General features: G+C 46.6%; 1 protein-coding gene across 1 annotated transcript in view; it reads left to right on the forward strand.

Annotated features, from left to right (window-relative positions):
• Window positions 1–5,562, forward strand: part of LOC115062411 (zinc finger protein 383-like) — a 53,817-nt gene that overhangs the window by 30,804 nt on the left and 17,451 nt on the right. The gene's annotated exons all lie outside the window — the stretch shown is intronic.

The raw sequence follows: 5,562 nt of genomic DNA on the forward strand, positions 1-5,562 counted from the left end.
AAAAAAAAAAAAAGAGAGAAACAAAACAAAACTAAACAAAAAGCATTGCCCATTTTCTAAACAAAATGAAGCAAAGGTCATATTAGCAATATTGTCAAGCTACTAGAAAACAGAGCCAGTGGTATGTATATATAGTAGAATTTTGTTCAGCTAGAAAGAAAAATGACACCTGATAAACAAGCACACCTGGGAGGCTTCAGCCTTGCCTGTTTCTCTGGCAAGCACTGTGCTAGGGAGGTTTTGGCCTGGCCTGTTGTCATGGTGAGTTCAGCATGTCAGGAAGTTTCAATTCTGCCCATCACACTGGTAATCGCAGCACCGAAGATGCTACTGTCCTGAACCTTCCTTAAGTGAGGTCAGAACACCTACCCAGACTCTGAATGCACACACACACACACACACACACACACACTCATACATACACAGTCACACACATAGACATACATACACACACTCACATAGACATACTCACAGACAGACACTCACATACATACATTCATACATAGTCACACATATACATATACACACACTCACATACACATACAGACAGACACACATACACACAGACACACACACACTAATACATACACAGTCACACACATATACATACACACACACTCACATATACATACTCACAGACAGACACATAGACACACACATACACAAATACATACACTCATACATACACAGTCACACATAGATATACATATACACACACTCACATACACATAGATAGACACACATACACACAGACAAACAGACACTCACATACGCACAGACACACACACACACACACACACACACACACACACACAGTCCTACCAGGTACCCAGTACCCTTCACAGTGAAGACTGAAGAGATTGCTAACCCAGAAACGCCCACTCTGAAACAATATGGAGAAGGTGGGTAGGAAATTGATTCAACCGTCTAGTTCCAGATGTGCAAGTCTCAATACACAAGTAAGAAGAAAAACCAAGGCAACCTAAATCTCCCAAAGATCATTATTACAGTAGTGGCATCCAGTGAAAATAAACAGATGAAACCACCTCAAAAATAACTTAAAAGGATCTGTGTGGTCAAAGAACTCAAAGAATAAAACAAATGCCTGAAAATATTCTAAGAGACCACACACACAGCTGAATGCAATGAGGACGGAGACACAGGACATGAAAAAGGAACTCAGTAAGACAGAAATACTGAGGAAGAGCCACAGCAAAACACTAGAAATGGAAAGCACATCAGACTTCTATGGACAGTCTCACCAACAGAGGATCACAAGGGAGCCATAGTAATAGATGCAAATGAGACTCAGAAAGCCGCTATACATCCCTTAACAGCACAGCGTTCAAATGGAAACTCTTGAAAACAGGGATGAACTTTTACATGCAAGATTAAATTAACATGAAAGAATTTTAAAAGATTGAGAAAAGCAGCGATATTGATGTGGTAATAAAATCCCCCAGTCTCGCTGTGGACACTGACCACTCTTAGGGGTAGGCTGAGTGCCCCACAGAAGAACGACAACAGAAAACGAACCCAACAGCATCTCTGGAGGCCTGTGTCTCATAATGTTGTGCCACAGGATTTTCGGGGTTTTGTTGTTGTGTTGTTTTGTTTTTTGAGACAGGGTTTCTGTGTAGCCCTGGCCTTGGCTGTCCTAGAACTTACCTTGTAAACCAGGCTGGCCTTGAACTCAGGGATCAACCCACCTATGCATCTGCTGGGATTCATTTTGTTTTTATTTTATTTATATATTTTTCTCTCTCTCTTTTTTTTTTTTTTAAATATTTATTTATTATATGTAAGTACACTGTTGCTGTCTTCAGACACTCCAGAAGAGGGCGGCAGATTTCATTACAGATGGTTGTGAGCCACCATGTGGTTGCTGGGATTTGAACTCAGGACCTTTGGAAGAGCAGTCAGTGCTCTTAACCACTGAGCCATCTCTCCAGCCCATATTTTTCTCTCTTTTTACCCTTCATTTCCTTTGGGTGTATGTTGTTTTCCACTTTAGCATTTCTACGAGATCCCTGAGTGTGTGACCGAGTGGTTCCTCTGAGTCTGGATCTATTTTGTGCTTTGGCTGGGCTCTTCTCCTCCTGTCTGTCTGTCCTACTCTGACCTGTCTGTCTGTCCTACTCTGATGTGTTAGTGTTTGCTTCACCTGATTATATCACATCACACTTTATTATAATCCTGCAGACTCCTGTTTGCATTCTCATGAGACAGAGAGGGGTGGATCAGGAGGGAGGGAGGCGCCGTAAAACTCACAGGATCCCCTACCTCTGCCTCCAGTGCTGCTGCACATGAAGGTGTGAGCAGGCCACCATGCCTGGCAAGAATATGAATTCTTATACATAATTTTTTCATCGTTTGGGAATTTCACATCATGCACCCCAACACACTCACTTCCCAGTCCTCCAAGGTCTGTGCCCCCCCATTGTGACCTCCCCCCAAATAAAATTTAAAAATAGTCCATTTTGTGTTGCGCAGATATTCACTGGAGCATGGTGAAACTCCGAGTGGCTGGCCCTGTAAAGAAAAGAGAGGCTTCCCTGCCCACACCCACCAGAAGCCGGGAATTGTGGAGAGTACACCCCAGAATTATCAAAATTTTAAAAAGCTCCATTGATGATTTTCCTTGTAGGCTGCTCCTTTGGGGGGCTGGGGGGAGGTGGGGTACGCTGTCACAGAAGCCTTCTATTCCATGTTCCTATCTCTCAACTGTGCGTGCCCTGCCATTGCTACCACTGCAAAGTAGCTTCGTTGCCCTTTACAGTCAGTGCGAGCACAGATCATGGCCTTCCATGTGATTTCCGGTGACAGCACCCGGCCTCCGGCATTAGCATGGTTTCCAATGGCAGTGCAGACCACACACATCAACATTGCCCTCGGTCCTTGGCCACAGCACAGGCCAGGATACCATCACACCTCCACACTCAGTGTCAGCATAGGCCAAGGACATCAACATGGGCTCAGGTGACAACACAAGGCACTCACATCACCATGCCCCTAGCAGTAGCACCATCCATACACATCAACATGAATTCAGACGACAGCACAGGCCACATGCTTCTGAATGGCCTTCAGTAGTAACATGGACCATGGACAACAATAAGGCCTCCCAGCCGCAGTAGGACCATAGACCTACATATGAACTTTAGTGGCAGCATGAACCACGACATCAATATGACATCAGGCAGCCACATTGATCATAGACATTCGAATGGCCTTCAGTGGGAACTCAGGCTAAGATACTAACATGGCCCCTGGCTGCTGTAGGACCCAGGACACCCACATGAAACTTGGGCTTCAACACAGCCTGAGGCAGTGAACCAGAGATATCATTGTGGTCTCTAGGGGAAGCACGGAGGCCCAATTCAGAAAACATTCCTCTCGAACATCCTGCTGTTCAGAGCCCGGGTGCAGCATGTTTGAGGCTGAATCTGCGCAAGCTTCAGGCTGCCGCACAACACGGTTAGCCTCGTTCCCTGTCCACAGCAGCCATCTCTTACATCTGTCATCAGGGTCTCTAACTCTGCCTCTCTCTGCTGCTCAATCAACCGCACCATCCCTCCTCTCTACTACATATAAATGACACTGGAAACTGCAGCGTGCTACAGTTTATTTTTTGCCCAAACAGATTTACATGCAAGTACTCATTGTAACGAGTCATCTGTCATCACAAGTACTGGGCCCTTGCCCAGCCTTGTCTTTGATAACCTGCTGTTGCCCAGAGTCAGGGTGGCTAGGCAGGATGTCCCAGGGGCTGCCAGTCGGGGGCTCGCCAGGCTTGACATTTGTGTTTGTAACCTGCGAGCAGCACCACTGCCCTGCGCTTTTACTCTGCGGGCCGTGCAAGCAGCATAGGCTGCAGCCACTGAGGCTCCATGCAGGAGGGTTTAGGACCAGCCCTATACAGCAATGGCAGGTTTCTGAGGGAGCTCCAGGACGCTGCCTACCACCCTGTCCTTGTTTCCTGCAGCCCCATGGCTCACGTGGCACAACTGTTGAGTTTGTAGGATGCAGGCCAGCCAGGCCACCATATCTCCTCATCCCCCCACCCCCATCATCCTTCCAATTTCATGAATCCACTTTTCAGAAGCATCTTCCCCTAAGACTTGTCTCCCCACCCCACCTCCACCCCTGTACTTGTTCCAGAGCTACTTCGGGCTCTGAGGACTCCCTTTCCGCAGCCACATCAGCCTTCAGAGCCTCCATGCATCTCTCATACTCAAGCTGAACTGCTGAATTCTCGTGCATTCTGGGAACCCATAATGCAAGCATTAAGTCAAATCCACCACAACGAGGTTTGAACCTGCAGAGGTGTTAGAAGTCAGAAGAGTGAGCTGTGTGTGGCTGTAATCCTTGGGTGGAGAAAACAGGCGCAGTTCTACACCGTCCTTAGCTGCGTGCCCAGCCTGTGAGACGCTGAGGGGCCCTGCCCCCAGCTGCTTCTGAGTGGCAAATGAAGCTGCCGGTGGCCTGGCCAATGGGTGGACGGGGAGACAGAGGTGGGACTTTAGGATTTGCAGACAAGGGGACCAGGGAAGTAGGAGACCTGCCATGCCAGGGAAGTAGAAGGATTAGGCCTGAGAAGTGCAGGACAGAGAGACACCAACATGTAAGAGTAGGGGATCGTGGTCCAGGCGGGCGCAGGCTGGGGCAGCCAGGATGGAATGTAGGTTTTAGTAAGTAATAATTCAGAAATATGGGAAGGGGGAGTGTGCTAGCCATATGAAGGTTTGGGAGTAGCCCTGCCACTTAGCTGCTTAGGGCATATTAAATATAAGGCTGTGTGAGTGTGTGTGTGTTTGTGTGTGTCTTTCATTTGAGAATCCACAACATTAGGGAGGTAAAGAGGAACTCACAGCCACTGCTGGGGAGGTTAGAGCAGTTTAATCAAGTACAGCTACAAGCTTCATGGGAATGGGTCAGTTGGTATGTAATGTCTCCAGATTCTGTCACTGTGTTGATGGGATTCCTGCTGTGAGTAGCAGTGATACACTCCCTTACTGCCGTGCAGTGCTCTACTGACTGCAGTACTTGACTGTTTAGATACATTCCCTTACTGCAGTGCAGTGCTCCATCAACTATAGCGCTAGACCGGTTAGAGACACTCCCTTACTGCTGCGAAATGCTCCACCATAGGCAGCTCTAGATTGTGTTTACTGTGCTGCGGATGTTCATTTGTACTCCTTCTGATTCTAAACTACTTAGACAGAAATGATTTCATCTTCAGTCAAAACAGATAAACAAACAATGCAGGTTTACCAACTGCAAAGAGCCACAAAGCATTGTTCTCATTGACCAAGGCACCAATGAGAGGCTTGTTACTATGATGAAATTATTGGTTTTAGCCTTATAAACAATGAAAGTGATATGATAAGCTTGACCCCTGGTTTACGTTACCTAAAAGAATGAGACTAAAACTCGAGAGCCAACTTTAACCTCTCTGAAGTGGCTTCATCAAGCATCCACATTGGAACGCCCTCATCAAGCACCCACATTGGAACGCCCCTGAGTTTTTTCTTTTTCTTTTTTTTAAAGATTTATTTATTT

This window comes from Mus pahari, chromosome 1, assembly GCF_900095145.1.
Source record: "Mus pahari chromosome 1, PAHARI_EIJ_v1.1, whole genome shotgun sequence".
NCBI lineage: Eukaryota > Metazoa > Chordata > Mammalia > Rodentia > Muridae > Mus > Mus pahari.